The sequence below is a fragment of the Juglans regia genome, chromosome 1 (assembly GCF_001411555.2).
Source record: "Juglans regia cultivar Chandler chromosome 1, Walnut 2.0, whole genome shotgun sequence".
NCBI classification, from domain to species: domain Eukaryota; kingdom Viridiplantae; phylum Streptophyta; class Magnoliopsida; order Fagales; family Juglandaceae; genus Juglans; species Juglans regia.
The window spans coordinates 23011410-23030001 of NC_049901.1; the positions used below are offsets into that span (position 1 = coordinate 23011410).

The 18592-nt window shown below is 34.0% G+C and overlaps 1 long non-coding RNA gene across 1 annotated transcript; it reads left to right on the top strand.

Annotated features, from left to right (window-relative positions):
* The first annotated feature begins 14447 nt into the window (after positions 1-14447).
* LOC118343812 lies at positions 14448-15899 on the top strand. The gene is made up of 3 exons (XR_004797573.1): positions 14448-14593; positions 14775-14825; positions 15679-15899. It is a non-coding gene; the product is annotated as an uncharacterized LOC118343812 (long non-coding RNA).
* Positions 15900-18592: the final 2693 nt, after the last annotated feature.

Consider the following 18592-nt stretch of genomic DNA (forward strand, 5'->3'; position numbering starts at 1 on the left):
CGATGCACTCCATTTTTGTTTATTTGCTTTCTTGCAAAGTTTTTGCTTCGAAATCACGATTTCCATGTAATGAATTAGCATTTTTTTTAAAGCTGAGATGCCAAGTTGCAGATCCTTGTACAAAAAGTGATTCTCTTTTTGTGTAGATGGGGGGGACTCGTAGTTCTACTGTTAAAGAAGTACTGATAGATCTACTTTCTCCATTTGAAAAGAAAGAATAGATTGTATAAATTTACTTTCTCCATGGATTGGTAATGGATAAGCCCAAGCCGAGGCGAATGTCAAACTTGATATTACAAAATTGCTGATGACATTCAGAAAGCATGTAAGAGTTTTTCTTGTATTTTTTTAATAGATAATCAAAGATATTATTCATAGAAATAGGCAAAACTCAGGTACACGGGAAGTATATATGAAAAAACGCCTAGCTAGAGGTTACAATAGAAAGAAGAAGATCATGGAACACTAAGTCTGTTACAAACTATAGCCCCCGCCCATAGGAACAATGACTTAAAAAATAAAACTTTAAGCTCATCTATTGTTCTCTCTTGATCATCAAAACATCTAGCATTTGTCTCCCTCCAAATACACCAACACATGCATATTGGTACCAATCTCCAAATTGCCGCTACTTGAGAATCTCCGTGTAGTTCTCTCCAGCTTGTGAGGAAATCTATCAATCTACAAGGCATAACCCAAGACAATCCGACTCTTGAGAAAAAATCATCCCATATAACCTTGGCCACCTCGCATTGTAAAAGCAGATGATCAATTGACTCTTCATGCTTATTACACATACAACACCAATTTAGGACAATATTTCGTCGTTTCCTCAAATTATTTGTGGTGAAAATCTTGTCCAAAAATGATGTCCAGACAAAGAAAGCTGCTTTTGAATGAGCTTTCGTCTTCCATATGCTTTTCCATGGGAACATAGGCATTCTGGAGTTCGTAAGCTTTTGATAAAAAGAACTGATAGAGAAGATACATTTCTTAGAATGATTCCAATGCATTTTGTCTCTGGAGTCCCTGGAATACTTGCGGAATATAATGCCGCAAAGAACTCCGTAATAGACTCCAACTCTCAATCATGGGCTGCCCTAATGAAGTCAATATTCCATTGAGGGGTGACATTTGAAAAGATTAGAAGGTCGGCAATTGATGCCTCCTTTAATCTAGCAAGCACAAAGATGGCAAGGAATGTATCTCGTAGACAATGGTTACCACACCATATATCAAACCAAAAAGAGACACGCGAATCATCGTCTACAACAAAATATTCATGTCCTTGGAAGGTCCCCCAAAGGCTCCTTATGTTTTTCCATAAACCCACACCATAAGTGTCTCGTACCTCATTCGAGCACCATCCTCCCCAAGCTTCCTCAAATTGAGAATTTATAATAGACTTCCATAAGGCCTCCCTTTCATTTTGGTACCTCGACAACCACTTACCCAAAAGAGCTTGATTGAATTTCATAAAGTGGTGAATCCCCAACCCTCCCCCCAGAAATTGGGGTACAAACTGTTGACCAATTAACCAAGTAGAATTTGAACTCTTCTCCCAATCCACTCCATAAGAAATCCCTTTGTAGTTTCTCAATGCGGTTAGCCACCTTTATGGAAAGCGGGAACAAAAACAAAAAATAAATGGGTAAGTTAGAAAGAATGCTTTTAATCAAAGTCAACCTACCACTTTTCGACAAGTATAGCCTCTTCCAAGCAGCCAATCTGCGCTCCACCTTTTCGACTACATCATTCCAAATTCTTTCAGGTTTAAAAGAGACACCCAACGGTAAGCCAAGATACTTCATATAAAGCGAAGATATCTTGCATCCCAAGGTAGTAGCTAAAATGTCAACATTGGGGGCAGCCCCCACTAGCACTATTTCCAACTTTGCGAGGTTAGCCCTCAAGTCTTGGACTTGACCAAGGTGTGCACCACAAAAGATAAGCGTGTCATCAGCAAATAATAAGTGAAAAGTGTTGAGATCGCCATTCCCCACTGAAAAATCATGGAATAACCCACCATCCACCAGGCTCTCAATCATCTTGCTAAGAGCTTCCATAACAAATAAAAAAAGTAGAGGAGAAAGCGGATCTCCCTGTCTCAAGCCACTGGAGGAGTTGAAGAAACCCACCGGTGAGTCATTTACCAAGATAGAGAAACAAGCTGAAGAGATACAAAATTCTACCCATTTCTGTCATTTTCCCCCAAAACCACATCTTCCAAGTAAGTAAAGAAGGAACTTCCAATTGACATGATCGTATGCTTTCTCTATGTCTAACTTGCAAAGTAGCCCGGGTTCTTTAGACTTCAATCAACCATCCAATACTTCATTTGTGATAAGTACCGAGTCAAGAATTTGTCTATCTTTGACAAACGCATTTTGCGGCTTGGAGAGTAGTTTTTCCACTATCGAGCTTAGTCTATTTGCTAACACTTTGGATAGAATCTTGTACATCTCATTCACAAGACTAATGGGGCGTAGTCTCTCACATTCCTAGACCCCACATTTTTAGGAATGAGGGCTAAAAAAGTGGCATTGAGACTCTTTTCAAATCTAGCATAAGAATGAAATTCATGAAAAGCTTGCATAATATCTTCCTTGACCACCTCCCAACAAACTTGAAAGAAACATAAAGTAAACCCATTTGGACCGGGAGCCTTATCACTTGCCATACCTCTGATAACATTGCCCACTTCCTCTTCTGTAAAATGGTCTTTCTAACCACCCTGCACTCTGCTGGTCTAATGTGAAAAAAGATAAACCATCCACTCTCGGTCTCCAATTATGCTCTTCAGATAATAGTTGTTGATAGTATTGTTCATGTGTTTTTGATAACCATCTAATCTGAAGAAGCTGCCCCATCTACCATCCGTGTATCAATAACATTGTTCCTCCTGTGAGAGTTAGTCATCTTATGGAAGAATTTCGTGCATTTGTCTCCCTTTTTAAGCCAGAATACCCTTGATTTCTATCTTCATGAAATATTCTCCATCAAAGTAACCCTTTCAAGATCAACAACTACCTGGCTCTTGCGAATTTTATCAAGTTTAGAAAGTGTTCTGGCCTCCTCGTCGCCTTCCAGACCCTGTAGTTCCTCCATAAGCGAGTGCTTCTGCTGAAACACATTGCCAAAAACTTATTCATTCCACTGCTTCAGGTCCTGTTTAAGCACTTTCAGCTTTTTTGTCATAATGAAGCTTGGAGAGTCTTGGAAACTATAGGAAGTCCACCATGGTCTGACCCTATCTACAAAAGCGTCAGTCTTAAGTCACATGTGTTCAAATTTAAAATACCTTCTACCCTCTCGGATGCCTCTACAATCTAAAATGAAGGGGAAGTGATCAGAGCATAAATGGGGTAATCTTCTTTGAGCTACATCCAGAAAGTGTGACTCCCAATCGGGGGTTAGCAAAAATCTATCGATTCTCGACCAAGATGGAGAATCACGGTTATTGGACCAGGTAAACGTGCCTCATGATAGTGGAATGTCCATGAGCTCCTGTTCTGAAATGAAATCTGAAAAATTTCTCATGGCTGGAGTGATGTGAGAAGCTCCCGACCTTTCACTTGGAAAGCGAGATGTATTAAAATAAGAGTTTTATTTAAACTCTATGTCTCACATACTCATATCCTTATGGGTTTAGAATAGTCCAATACTTATCACTTAATTGATTAGTCACATTGGGATAAAATTAACTCCAATGAGATAAGATTAACTCCATATCTAATCACAGTAGGACACAAAGTCTCTAGATTTCTTAATGACCAGAAGTCTATAAATAGTACTAAGGGGTTAAATGTTCTCACCTACAACATCATTGTGCCTCTAGCCATGGGGAGATATTCAGGGGTAAAGTTGTTAGGGTAATCTTTCTCTCATAGTCAGATCAAATTGTTTATCAAACTAATAATGGAGGGATGTATGTTTTCTAACTATTATTATTTATTATCGTGGATCATAGAAAATCGAAGATCTTGTTAAAATATTTAACATATGTTATCAGAGCTACAAGTTACAAATATTTTATGATCTCGATAAAATATATAATAAGTAAATGTCTATTTGATTTTATACATGCCTCGTGTGTTTCTCTCAATTTTTATTTTCTTGTGATCTAACTGAAAGTTGAAAATTAGTATTTTTCTTTTAGTCTGAAACAAAAACTCACCATTTGGAAATTTTATTCTCGCTAAAGATAAATTATTGCTTCGGTTCTTCATATGAAAAATTATGATCTTGACGTTCATGCATATACGTGGAATTACTTTTGTCTATGCTTGGGTTTTATTTTCCCCGATTTGTTTGTGCTGGAAAAAGAGTGGAAATCAGTGGAAAGTTTAACCCTTTTTTCGTATGGTCTTCACAGAGAGTAGTGAGAAGGTGGCAGTAAGTGGGTTCCGGTTTGAGCACCGACCATTTCGGAGTCGGAGGTTGGGCCCTCTGACTCCGACCTCCGACTCCGACTCTGAGATGTGAGTCGGAGTTTTTTTATTTTTTATCTTTTTTAACTTCATATTTGACCAACTTTTAAAATGAATAAATAAAATTGTGGGCTTTCAAATTTCAATTTTCTGAACATTACCTAACTGAAAGTTGAAAATTAGTATTTTTCTTTTAGTCTGAAACAAAAACTCACCATTTGGAAATTTTATTCTCGCTAAAGATAAATTATTGCTTCGGTTCTTCATATGAAAAATTATGATCTTGACGTTCATGCATATACGTGGAATTACTTTTGTCTATGCTTGGGTTTTATTTTCCCCGATTTGTTTGTGCTGGAAAAAGAGTGGAAATCAGTGGAAAGTTTAACCCTTTTTTCGTATGGTCTTCACAGAGAGTAGTGAGAAGGTGGCAGTAAGTGGGTTCCGGTTTGAGCACCGACCATTTCGGAGTCGGAGGTTGGGCCCTCTGACTCCGACCTCCGACTCCGACTCTGAGATGTGAGTCGGAGTTTTTTTATTTTTTATCTTTTTTAACTTCATATTTGACCAACTTTTAAAATGAATAAATAAAATTGTGGGCTTTCAAATTTCAATTTTCTGAACATTACAATCTAAACTAATTAAACTTTTGATTATAACAAAAAATACAACTAAATAAAATAAGTAACATACTAACATGCATTCAAATAGTAAAAAGAAAGTCATATTTTTACATGTACTCCCATCATCCATCATCCATATCCTGATATCCACATCCAACTAAATAATAATCACTACAATAAACATCCACAGACCACACCTACCATCCATCATCCACATCTATTATAATAATATTTACTTACTACTACTACAATAACATGCATTCAAAAATTAAAAAGAAAGTCCTATTTTTACATGTACTCCCATCATTCATATCCTGATATCCACATCATTCTAACAACAAAATAAATCCAAAATGTTCTAACAGCCAACCAAAATAAATGTTCCCAACAACATTTAAATATTTAATTACGAACTTTCAAATGCACCAAAATAAAATAAATTACAAACTTCCAAATTACAATATTCTAAATACCCAACAAATGAACCAAAATATATTAAATATTACAAATTTCCAAATGTTCCAACTTCCAACTTTCAAGTTGTGCCTGAAAAAAAAAATGAAAATATTAGTAAGGAAAACAACCCAACTTTAACATCATATGAAAAATAAATTTAAACAAACATAAAAAGCATGTATATTACATCTTATTAGGAAGATGCAAGATCTTACATAGTTGTAATATTCTCAAAAAGCCTATTAGGAGGAATGGATCCATTTAGCTTTTTCGAACTAAGGTTTCGGAAACTTAAATAAATATGGACCTATGATATAAACAAAGTAGAAGTAGATAGCAAAGTTGTCTTTGAAAAGTAAACATAATTTAGCATAAAGCATTTAGTATTTTGGATAGTAGTTCAAACCTCAAAGGCTCAATATGTCAAATTGTCAATCATATTCACGAAGTAAGTTGGCCATACCAATGATTAATTCTACATTAAGATGTTAAAGTATAGAAGGTTAATATCAGAAAATATCAAAATCAACATATATAACAACTTAAAAAAATCTCTAAATACATTACCTGAGTCTAACTTATAACTCTCCGCATCATCAATGGCATCTATATAATTTTGACTCAAGCATATAAGAGTTGACTTCAACCAGTTTTGCGTGCACACAAGAGCTTCGACAGTTCTAGGAGCCAAAGAACTCCTAAATGGATCCATGACACGGTCTCCTGTGCTAAATGCCGACTCAGATAACAGTGGTGATTGGAATGGCCAAGATATCTCTTGCCATTAGAGCAAGAGCCGGATATTTGCTTGAGTTGACACCATACCAAAATTTCAAATTTCCCGTAGGAACCTCAACATCCTCCAACAAATACCGCTCTAGTTCAGACTTACAATCCATCAAGGATGTTGATTTTCGATCTTTATGGAATCCCAACAAAAAGTCCATGGGATCATCATCATTACAAGTACTACTACTACTCCCCATTGATGCACTAGCTTCACTACTCCGACTCCGAGTTGACTTAGACCCAGTTATGCAGCCACCACAAAACCCTACATATTGTTCATACAAATATTCCATATCCCTCTTGAGGAGTATAACAAATTCCTCACCCCTCTCATCGCCCAATGTTTTTTGTTGAACCAATCTGCTTGAGCAACCAATTTGTACCATGGATCAAGAATGGCAGCAACAAACAACAATCGATTTATTTTTTCAAGATCATCCCAATATTTATTATACTTTGTCTTCATTCTCAAAGCCATTGAACTCAAGCGTCGATTACTATTGTTACAAAAAGTATTCAAATTTTTATGAATATTGATGAGCTCTTGGATATATAAATTTGATGTGACATATAGTGTACCAGAAATACTCAGGGTGACATTATAAAATACATGAAGAAACTTCGAAAAATTTCTTATGGCCTCCCAATTATCAGCCCCAGGAGCTCCTAGACCCTTTTTCCCATGCCCATCCTCGGACAAATAAACTCGTGAGTAGGGATCCTCATCAAGCAAAAATTGAAAGGCTTTTTGATACTTCTCAGCCACGTCCAACATAAGAAAAGTCGAGTTTCATCTAGTAGGCACGTCAAGACACAAGAAACTAGAACATGAGACTTTTGATCTATCAACACAAGACTTGAAAGTGGCAAGTCTTTGGGGAGAAGACTTCACATACTTAATCAGATTTCTGACTCTTATGATTGAGTCATCAACATCTTTCAAACCTTCACTCACAACAAGGTTTAAGATGTGTGTCGTATACCTCATGTGAATAAACTCGTGAGCTGCAACACAATCCTCACTTCCTATTTCTCTTGTTCTCAACCAATCAATAGCAGAGCCGTTAGAGGTAGTATTGTCCACCGTAATTGTGAGGATTTTGTCAATACCTCAATTAAGCATACAGTCCTCTAACTCCCTCCCAATCGTTGCCCCATTGTAATCGCTAATTCGAACAAATGAAATGATTCTCTTCTGCAACTTCCAATCACTATCAATAAAGTGAGCGGTCACACACATGTAATTAATATTTTGGATAGAAGTCCAAGTGTCGGTGGTCAGGCACACTCTTTATTTGGTGGTCAAAAACATTTTCTTCAAGTTATCATTCTCTTACAAGAATAGCCACATACAGTCACGTATTACGGTAAATCGAGAAGGAATTGGAAAACTAGGATCAAGGAATTTAGTGTATTCCCGAAACCCTTGGCCCTCAACAATCCTAAAGGGTAACTCATCCACTATCACCATCCTAGCAATGGCTACCCGGATTTTTTTCTCATTGTACTTGGTCATCCCTAAGCTCTTCTCCCCTTGGCTTTCAATTCTTGCTTCCGGGACCAAGAATGTTTGAGTTTTGTCCAACTTACTCTTACGATTTTTGGGACAAAGTTGGATGTGTGTTTTCATAGCCGAAGTGCCTTGCCTTTTGGGATGGCATTTCCATTGCCTCCCATAATGATTACAAGTAGTTATAGGCTTTTCGGGATCACAATCGGGCACTCTTGTGAAGTGGACTCATACCAAAGACCTATTCTTAGGAACTCTACTACCAAGTGGAGGGTGAGGGTTAGAACAAAAGGCACTAGGAGTGCCTACCGAAGATTCTATTGGTCCGCTGGACTCTTCAACTATGAGACAGGGAGCATCAATAGGCTATTTTGGGATGCTAGGAGAAGATGCAATTGTGGATGTAAGAGTGTTTGTGCCTTCTATATTCATGATTTAAGAACTAACACACGACAAACAAACAAACAAAATAGTACGGTTAAGACAATCACTAAAATAACCAAACACAGCCCCAAAATCATAATACAAACACATTAACTCAACTTGTGGATGTTTTACAATCACTAAAACATAAATATATTTGAGAAAATATATACTCATCTTAAACAGAAAAATAGAAAAAAAATCAGACTCAACATTCAACAACATGAACGAAAACACCACTAAAACAACATAAAAAATTACATATTTTTGGGTAACGGATTCTCCAAACATAATCAACAAAATAAACCCAAATTACCAATCATTTTTGCACCACAATTGGCCTTCATTTTTCTGTTAAAATCCCTTAAAAAAAGTTGCAGCAAGATGTTGTTTGTCTAATACAAATAAAACCATCATTTATAGAGTGAAATTAAAAACATCAAAATCAATATTCACTATTAAGAATAAATGCAGTCTTTAGCTTTCCATGTTCAAATCCTTCTACATCATGCTATTCTTATTGCTAGGAATGAATTATAGAGCCAACAAAAATTAATCCTTGCCATTAATTGAGTGTATGTTCCTATCTCATAGATTACCAACCTCAAAGATTTGAAAAAATCAACATTACCAACCTCAAAAATTTGATTAAAGAACAAAGATGGGTTTGGGTAACCTACCGAGAGGAGCTGCGTGAGAGGAGGGTTGCGTGAGAGAGGGGCTCCGCGAGAGGGCTGCGAGAGGGAGAAGTTGCGTGAGAGAGGGCTGTGAGAGAGAGCTGCGCCGGCATGAGAGGAGCTACGAGAGAGGCTACGTGCGAGAGGAGCTGCGCGAGAGAGGGCTGTGCGAGAGGGAGGGGAGGGCTGCGGGCCTGCGGCGCTGTGCGAGAGAGGGTGATATGAACCCGCGGGAAAGGAATCCCTTGAACCCACAGTCAATTTGAAAACTCTCCAAGAAAGCCAAAATCAAGTCTATGGATGGAGAATCTAGACCCGATGAGAACTTGTTTCAAGAACCTAGATTATATTAAAATCTAGACCCGTTGAAGAACCAGTCTCAAGAACCCAGATTACAAAGGAGGAACGCCACAAAGGTTGTGATTTACCTTTGATAAGTTCAAAAGTTCAATAAAGAACAAGAGGAGTAAAACTCAACTCACAATGAATAAATTCATCAAATTTCATAAATTTCATAATCTGATTAGAATGAGGCTACATAGAGTATTTAAAGCAAAACCTAATGAAACCCTAGCCAAAATAAACCCCCATCTTCCAAAAATACCCCTGAGTGAACAGTGCCGCTGCTACAGTGCCGCGGCTACAGTAACTCGTTATAGTAACCCTAACCCTAGTTCAATAAAATAATAATTTTCCAAACATGCCCTTGCATAGGCCCCCTTAAGTGCTTCCCATAATAAATTCAATTATTCTAAACTAATAACATAAGTTCTTTAAATGAATTAAATAAGTTGAAACCCTTCAAGAGCTTAAAGCCTTTAAGTCTTGTCGTTGCCCTCTTCCGTAACTAATCAAATGAATTAAAACTAGATCTTCATCCTTCAAGCCCCATCTTGAATGTTGGGCTCTTGCTAAACTTGTCCCAAGTGGATTGCATCAATTCTTGCATTGTCTCCTTGATCTTCTTGACCCATCTGGAAGTTGCAAATAATCTTTAAGACTAGGTCCATCTTGGTTCCCATCAGAGGGGAGGGCTGAGATTCTGAAGTGATTCAGACTTCAGTGAAGATTGATTCATTGAAGAATGAAGATGATTCGGGAACCCTAGAGCACCTGACCTAAAGTTTAGTACCCCAACGGCGCCGTATTGTATATTAGTATACTAATTAATATGAATCTATTTTATATTTTATATATATATATATGAAGATTCATAAAAAATATATGATATATATTATTATATATGAATATTAAAAATAAGGCACCATATACGAAATATTAGTAATACACTAATATACTTGATATATAATATATATATATATATATATTAAATCTCTAGTCTCTTATACTTGATATATATTATTAATATATATAAATATTAGTAATACACTAATAGTATTAGTATATTAGTATTAGTATTAATATTAGTTATACTAGTAGTGATATTAGTTATACTAATAGTTATATTAGTATTAGTTATTATTAATACTATATATTATACTAATAGTGATATTAATACTATATATAGTTATAGTGATTAATATAACTATATTAATATTAGTTATAATCATTTAGTATAACTATATTAGTATAAGTTATAGTGATGTAGTATAACTATATAATATATTAGTATAAGTTATAGTGATTTAGTATAGTTATAATACTACAAGTTATAACTATAGTCTATATTAGTATTAGAATTAGTTATAGTGATTAGAATAACTATATATTAGTATTTGCTATAATGATTTTAATTTAGTATAACTATATAATAGTATTAGTATACTATTACTAATACTAGTATATCGCTATAGTTAATAGTACCCTATAGTAATATAACTATATTAGTATTACTTATAGTGATTTAAATTTTAGTATAACTATATTAGTATAAGTTATAGTGATTTAGTATAGTTATAATACTATAAGTTATAACTATAGTCTATATTAGTATTAGTATTAGTTATAGTGATTAACATAATTATATATTAGTATTTGCTATAGTGATTTTAATTTAGTATAACTATATAATAGTATTAGTATAAATATTATACTGACTATATCACTGATTGTATTAGTACACTAATCACTAATGTCTAATACTAGTATATCACTATAGTTAATAGTATCATATAGTAATATAGTATTAGTAATTAATACTATAGTGATTTATATAGTAATTTATATATAGGCTTAAGGTGGTTTACTAATTTATATATAGTAATTAATACTATTAGTAATTTATATGAATAATACTTTAGTTATTATACATTAGTATTATATGTTATTATAAATTTATAGATTAGTGTTTATACATTAGTATTACAATATTACATGTCGATATTATTATGCATCTTAGTGTTTATAGTATATTATATATACATTAGTATAATATGCTATTATATTTATACATTAGTAATTTAGTGTTACATGGTAGTAATATTGTAAATTTGTAATAGTATGATATTCACATATAGTCATATACTAAACTATTATTAGTCAATTTAGTCTATATATTATAATATAAATATATTATTTAACTAGTATATTATTGAGTTTAACTAACTATATAAAATATAGTTGTATAAAATTTAAATAATTAATATATAGAAAAACACATCTTTTTAAAAAATATGTATAAAATCAGAGGTGGAGGCGGAGTTGGAGGGCCACGTCAAATGCGGATTCAAAGTCGAAATCGGAGGCAGATTGTCGGATTTTTGCTCAGCCCTAGTCTAGAAGGGGCGGCGTAAGGTGGTCGGAGTACCGTTGCTGGTACCCCGATATGGAAAGTCGTCGTCGACTCCATGTAAAACACCTTTTGGGTGGTGGCCAGATTTGTGAGATGGGTTTCAGAAAAGAAAGGAAAAAAAAAAAAAGAAGAAGAAGAAGGAAAGAGGTGGACATCAGTGGTGGGAGGAGGCCGGGAAAGGCATGTCGGCTTCTTCTCGTCGGCGACGGCCATGGCTGTGCCAAACTGAAGGAAAATTAGATATGAAACATGGGGCGACGTTGTTTAAGGATGAAGAAGAAAGAAGAAGTAGGGTATGATTTCTTAAAACCTGTTTGGACCTTGGACCCATACTGGGCCGTGGGCTTTGGCCCAGTCCAAGGAAATTAAAACAAAGGAACAACGGGCTAGCACAATGGGCCACTGTGTGGCCTAACCTGAGAATAACCAAAAAAGAGGAAGGAAAGGGTTGTAAAGTCGGGCTTGTACAATAAGCCTAACCCGCGTCTATCCATTACACTAAACCAGGTTGCAGTCTAGGTTCTCAGACCGGTTTCGTCCAGACCTAGACTGTTTAGATTATTATATTATTATTTATTAAAAAAATCTGAAAAATAATTCTTTCTTTCTCTTCTCTTTCAAAGCATGTACTTTATTATTTAATAAATGTATGAATTATTTAAAGTTGAATTATAGCTATTAGTTATAAAATTCTTAATTATTGTTTCTTATGAATTTTATTCTATGGTAGGCCATATAACTATATGAATTATTTGTACTTGAATTATGGCTATATGTTATAAAATTCTTAATTATTATTATCTTTGAATTTTATTGTATAGTTATCCATATAAATGTATGAATTATTTGGACTTAAATTATGGCTATTAGTTATAATTATTTATAAAATTCTCAATTATTGGTTTTATGATTTTTATTGTATGGTTGACCATACATATATAATTGTTTATCCCATATCGGGCAAATGGTTTGCACCAAAATTAAGGAAAATATTTGTTGCCCAAAAGTATAAGATTTTTTTTTATAATTTTTTTGAAAAAACCATTAAACTCCATAGTAAAGAAAAGTATGATGAAGTGAACAATTTGTGTGTCAAGATTTACTCCCAAATAAGGATTTTGATGACATTATTAGTTTATCCATTAAAGTAAAATTGGAGTGAACAATTTGTATGCTAGAGTTTACTCCCAAAGGAGAATTCTGGTGATATTGCTAGTTCATCCACATAACTTGAGGTTGGAGGGAACACTTTGTATATCAGAGTTTATTTCCAAAGAAAAATTCTAATGATACAACTAGTTCATCCATAGAACTTAAAATTGGAGAGAATATTTTGTGTTAAGGTTCACTCTCAAATGAGGGATCTCAATGACACTATTCGTTCATCTATAATGGTTTAAATTCTATTATTGTTTATGAGTGTTGAACTCAAAGTATTAATTTGATTAAAACGTTTTTCTTGCAATAAGTATACAAATATCTTTACAAGGTTTCCCGTACAGAATGAACTCTAATTTAGAGAAACATGAGCATGCCAAATTTGCACTAAGAGTTTTAAACCTTGGATTATCTATTCTAAATCTAACATAAATTATTATTGAGAATAATGATAAGGTTAAGAAAAGTACATATTTAAGAAGATTAAATTAATTACTACATATCAAACTATAGGAATTTTTTAATTTTGTACATAATATTTTACTTCAAAGGCATTATTATTTCATTAAAGTAATGAGATATGAACAAGTTGGTAACATGATTGTTAGCTAGATACAAATTTATTTTGCTAATTTGTATGAAAAATTATTTGTATCTTTTGAAAAATGAAGGAAATGATAGTGATGAAAATATAAGAATTGCGTCAAGTTTGAAAGAAATAAAGACACATAAAGATTTAAGTGCCCTAACATAAGATATAATTCGAAGGGAATGGTAAACCTTTTTTTGTATAAGTTTTGAATCAGATCTTATACATATTTTATACCTTCTTATTAGATTAAACTCGAGTGCAAATGTTTATATTTATATAAGTTTCAAATCAAGCTCTATAAATATTGATACTTATTTTAGTAGTTGAACTCGAGCACAAATGTTCAAATTTTTTAAATTGTTTCAACATGTTATTTATGTTTGTTCTATTTTTCCTTTTAATAAAATTTTTATTTGTCATGCATTTATAATAATGCTTTTGTTAAAAGTTTTTTCTTTTCACTCATGAGGCATATATTGGAATAAAATAAAAAATAATTTATGAAAATCTTTTTTGTGGTATAGAATTTTTTGTTTGTTTGAAATAAACTTAAAATTTTGCGTACCTATGTAATTGTTTTTCATAAATTTAAGATAATAATGTAATAATCATAGGCCAACTTTTCAAATTCTCTCATTAGTGACCAAATAAATTGTTCGACAATACATTTTGGCTTTTAGATTATAATCTCTTACTCCTTTAAATGAGAAAAACAATGCTAAATATATGTAAAAATAAAATAATATCTTAATTTTATCACCTCTAATTATATTGATTAATATATATACTTAAATGTCTATTAAGGTTTTGCTTACTGTCACAAAATTTTTATTTTATTTAATTTAATTATTATAATATTTTTAAATTTTTAAATAAAATAAAATAAATAATTTAATTTTTTTAACTATTAAAATAAAAATAATATTAAAAAAATATATTAATAATATTTTCTTCAACTTTTAATTTTTATTTCAATTCATCACATTTTATTTATGAAAATATAATATGAAAAAAAAAAAAAAAAAAACTTACAATCCTGGTATCAACACTTCAACAGAGAACGGGAATTTATGAGGGGGAGTCCCAAGCCCAGTCCGATGGAGCCTAAAATCATATTAGCGGAAAGCTCCGACTGACAGCAGCTCTTCGGCTACTCTCTATCTGAGCCTGCTCTTCTTTAAAGGTAGGGTTTTATTGAAGCTAGGGTTCCCATTTCGGCCTAGAACAATCTTCACGAAATTTTATATTGTCATGATTGCTTATAATTACTGCACGCACGCGCACACACATTTGGTCACACGGCTTGTGAAAATTGCTGTGGCTGTTTGATAATTTGTAAAGCTGTTGTTCTTTTGTAATTTTAGTTGGGGGCAATCTGCTGCAAGATTTGGAGGGGGATGGCTTCCCTTTTCAAGGTAAGTTGGTGCCCTGCTTTTGTTTTAGGCAACTTCGCCATCTTCATTTTTTTCCGAACTTATAATAATACCCATGAATGACTATACGTTTCGTATAATTATTTCGGATTATTTGGAAATTCCATAGTAAGTTGTTTGGGAGTGTGGAAGAAGTCCTGTCAATTGAAGTGGGACTAGTTGAGTTACAAAAATATGCTACCAAGGAACTCGGGTGCATTTCTGAAATACTGTCTCTACTTGTATTTTGAGAGGGGCTGTGTTGGCGTTCCGTAAAATCTTGACCTTGTCATGCTAGTTTCTTACAGACCTTGTAACCATCGTCTTGTATTATATTGTTCCGTAAATTCAAGGGTTGGAACTATTGTCATAAAAAGTTGAAACAATCATCTCATGGATTTTTATGGACTAATCTATGCGACCACATCGAAATAGGTCCAACTTTTTCCAATAACACTGTTCAAAATAATGAATTCCTGTATTATATGCGTGTAAAGTATGAATGAGCCTATTCAAATTCTAAGAGAACCAGAACTGGCCTTAAATGTTGTTAGTGCTTGTCTGCTAGGTTTCTTATTCAATATATTTTCACTTTTTTTATTTTGTGATATTTGTGTAAAATTGCGCATTACCACCCCTTCAAGCTCCCCTATCCCCCTCAACCCGTAGAAAAAAAGGAAAAATCAGTTCTTGTATTAAAAATGAAAGTATGTAAACTATTTATTACCAGACTATTATGCTAAAAAAAAAAAAACATTACATGAATACTCTTGTGCTATGTGCTCCATCTTATTAATCACTGTTCCTTTCACTGCTTATCAAACTTGCTGATTATCTTATTTTTCATAAATTGTAGGATCCATCAAAGCTTTCAGCATATAGGGATAGAAGATTCCTTGGATCGCAAGAGGACTTTGAACACGCACTTCAGACATCAATTACCGTCTATGTGGGTAATATGTCTTTTTATACAACTGAAGAACAAGTTTATGAGCTTTTCTCCCGAGCTGGAGAGATTAAGAAGATAATTATGGGCTTGGATAAGAACACGAAAACGCCTTGCGGCTTTTGTTTTGTTCTGTAAGGCCCCGCTCTTCTTCATAATTGTTGACATTTTTGGATAATTTTTTTATAAGATTTTATTAATAAGCGCAATGGTGCAACCCAAGTATATAGGTAGTATGCATGAGAGATACCCAGCTAGTAGAAGAAAAAGATTCTACAGTCATGTAGACTAAGACCATTAAAGTTTATAGATAAAGTCCATGAGAGAAGAGTGTGAATAAAGAAACTTTTGAGCTCCTCCGTCGTCCGTTCGCAATCCTCAAAGGTTATCTCCTTTCTTTCAGTCCATATGCTCCAAATGAGGAATTATATAGGGACCATCTTCCACTTTGTTGCGATATGTATTTTGTGGGCTGCCACGCCTTCTCCAAGCATAGAAAAGCTCCACTACTCTTCTAGGCATTACCTATGCCATTCCAACCCAATTGAAGAAATCACACCACAATGCACTTGCGATCTCACAGTGAAGTAAAAGATGATCAACTGACTCCCTATTCCTCTTACACATGCAACACCAGTCTACCAAAACTATATTTCTCTTTCTCAAATTATCCATTGTAAGGATCTTCCAAATCATGGCTGTCCAAGCAAAGAATGAAACTCTCATGGGTGCTTTTGTCCACCATATACTTTTCCATCGAAAATAATTAATATAATGAGCGCATAGAATATTATGAAAAGAGCATACTTTATAACCCCTCTTCTTTGATGGAATCTAATGAACCTTGTACTCATTTCCCCTTCTTATTCTAGTGGAATTTAACATGTTAAAAAACTCAATAAAATCATCCATCTCCCAATCTTGTACCTCTCTATTGAAGCTAACATTCCATTGACTAGTATTACTTGAAATCACCAAATTATCCACTATAGAAGCCTCCTTAGTATGTGCCACATCATACACCTCAGGAAACACTTCCATAAGGGCCCTATTCCGACACCACACATTTTGCCAAAATCTAATATTTGATCCATCTCCTATTATTTTTTGCCTAAAAAGTGGTCCCCAGTAGAAGCCCACCACCTTACATATCATGATACCTGCCAAATTTTACACATTAGCCACCTGACCCACTAGGACCAATTATGAGTTACCTAAGTTTATCTTTAACCCGCATACCGCTTCAAAACATAGGAATAGATGTGTCATCTGCTAACCAAAAAAAAAAAAAACATAGGAAGAGAGCTCACAAACAAGGTAGTTGATTTGGATCATCTATGTCATTTGCTAACAAAAGATGAGATAAATTTATTTCTGGAGTGTTTTATGCCCCCACAGAGAAGCCAATGATGAAACTCCCAACAATCAATGCAATAATATTTTACTAAGAGCTTCCATGACAATAACAAAGAGCAAAGGTGACAAGGGGTGCCCCTATCGCAAGCCTTTTAACTGCCAAAGAAACCGGAAAGAGTGCTGTAAAGACCTGGCCCAATAATTCTAAAGTCGGAATATTGATAATTTTTATTGGGTCTAAATTATATTTAATGGGCCATATTGGATAAGCTCACGAGTAATAAATTATTGAGATTGATTAGGAGTTTTAATTAGGCTCAATAACTAGGTTAAATCCCATTTATTATTTATTGAACGAGTTAGACTCATTTTAGAATTTAAAGATTGGCCATTAGAAATTTATTTCAATTTAAAATATCACTGATTGAAGTTCCTTACGCAGTCTCAGTCACTGTCAATCCTACATCGAATGAACTACAGGATCATGTTTTTAAATTCAAACTTTTTTCTTGAATGATTGCGACCGAGTCTAACTTGAAATCAAACTTATTGGCATCCTCTCCCAAATCTCTCTATAAATATCTCCATTTCATGTGTTATTTGGAAAAAAACCTTAAATCTCCATTAGTGCAGTGGCTGAACCCAAGATACCCAGTTAAGCACTGTGTGTGTCCCACGTTCACTATTTAGTAGACTGCCTCATTCCTCTCACAACATCCTTCACGTTTTCTCTCCTTCTAGTTCACGTGATTGATCTCATGCCAAAAATATTGGATTAACGTTGAGAGGTAAGTAGCTTGATCATAAACTAGGTTTAGTACACGTTAGCTAGTTATATATATTATTATTAAAACCAATTATTTGGAAGCCAATGTTTATGTACTACGCATGTCATGATATTTGCAAGCATGTCATTCATCATGTTTCATTCCGCATATTATAGTTGTGTATGTATTATGTATCTCATGCAACTTATCAAAAAAAATATGTATCTCATGCATCTCATGTTGCATAAGACACGTAAACTTTCATAAAATCAAGTGTAAGATATAAATCAGCTTAATCATATGGCCATTCAGATGCATGGTACCAATGCAGTCAGAGTGGATGTGCAAGCCACGGACTCAAGCGTGGTCCATCATAGTATTTTATCAGATCAAATCAGCGATTCTAGAAAAGTCTGTTAATTCAGATAAGTCGTGCATGTCATCAACATATTTATGAACAATTATGATTTTAATTCTCAGCATGAAATATTTTATGAAAACCTTATGTTAAGTATGTTTATGTTATAATGAGTTTCTTATTGAGTTATCGACTCATTTTAGTTCGTTTTTATGTTTTTAAACCACCCTAGGTCAGAATATTTATGAAGGTAGAGCTGCAGGATGAGAATTAGTCTAGGGATGCGTGACAGTGGCCTAGATCATGTACAAAGATTTTAAGTTATGATTTTTATTGCACGGAC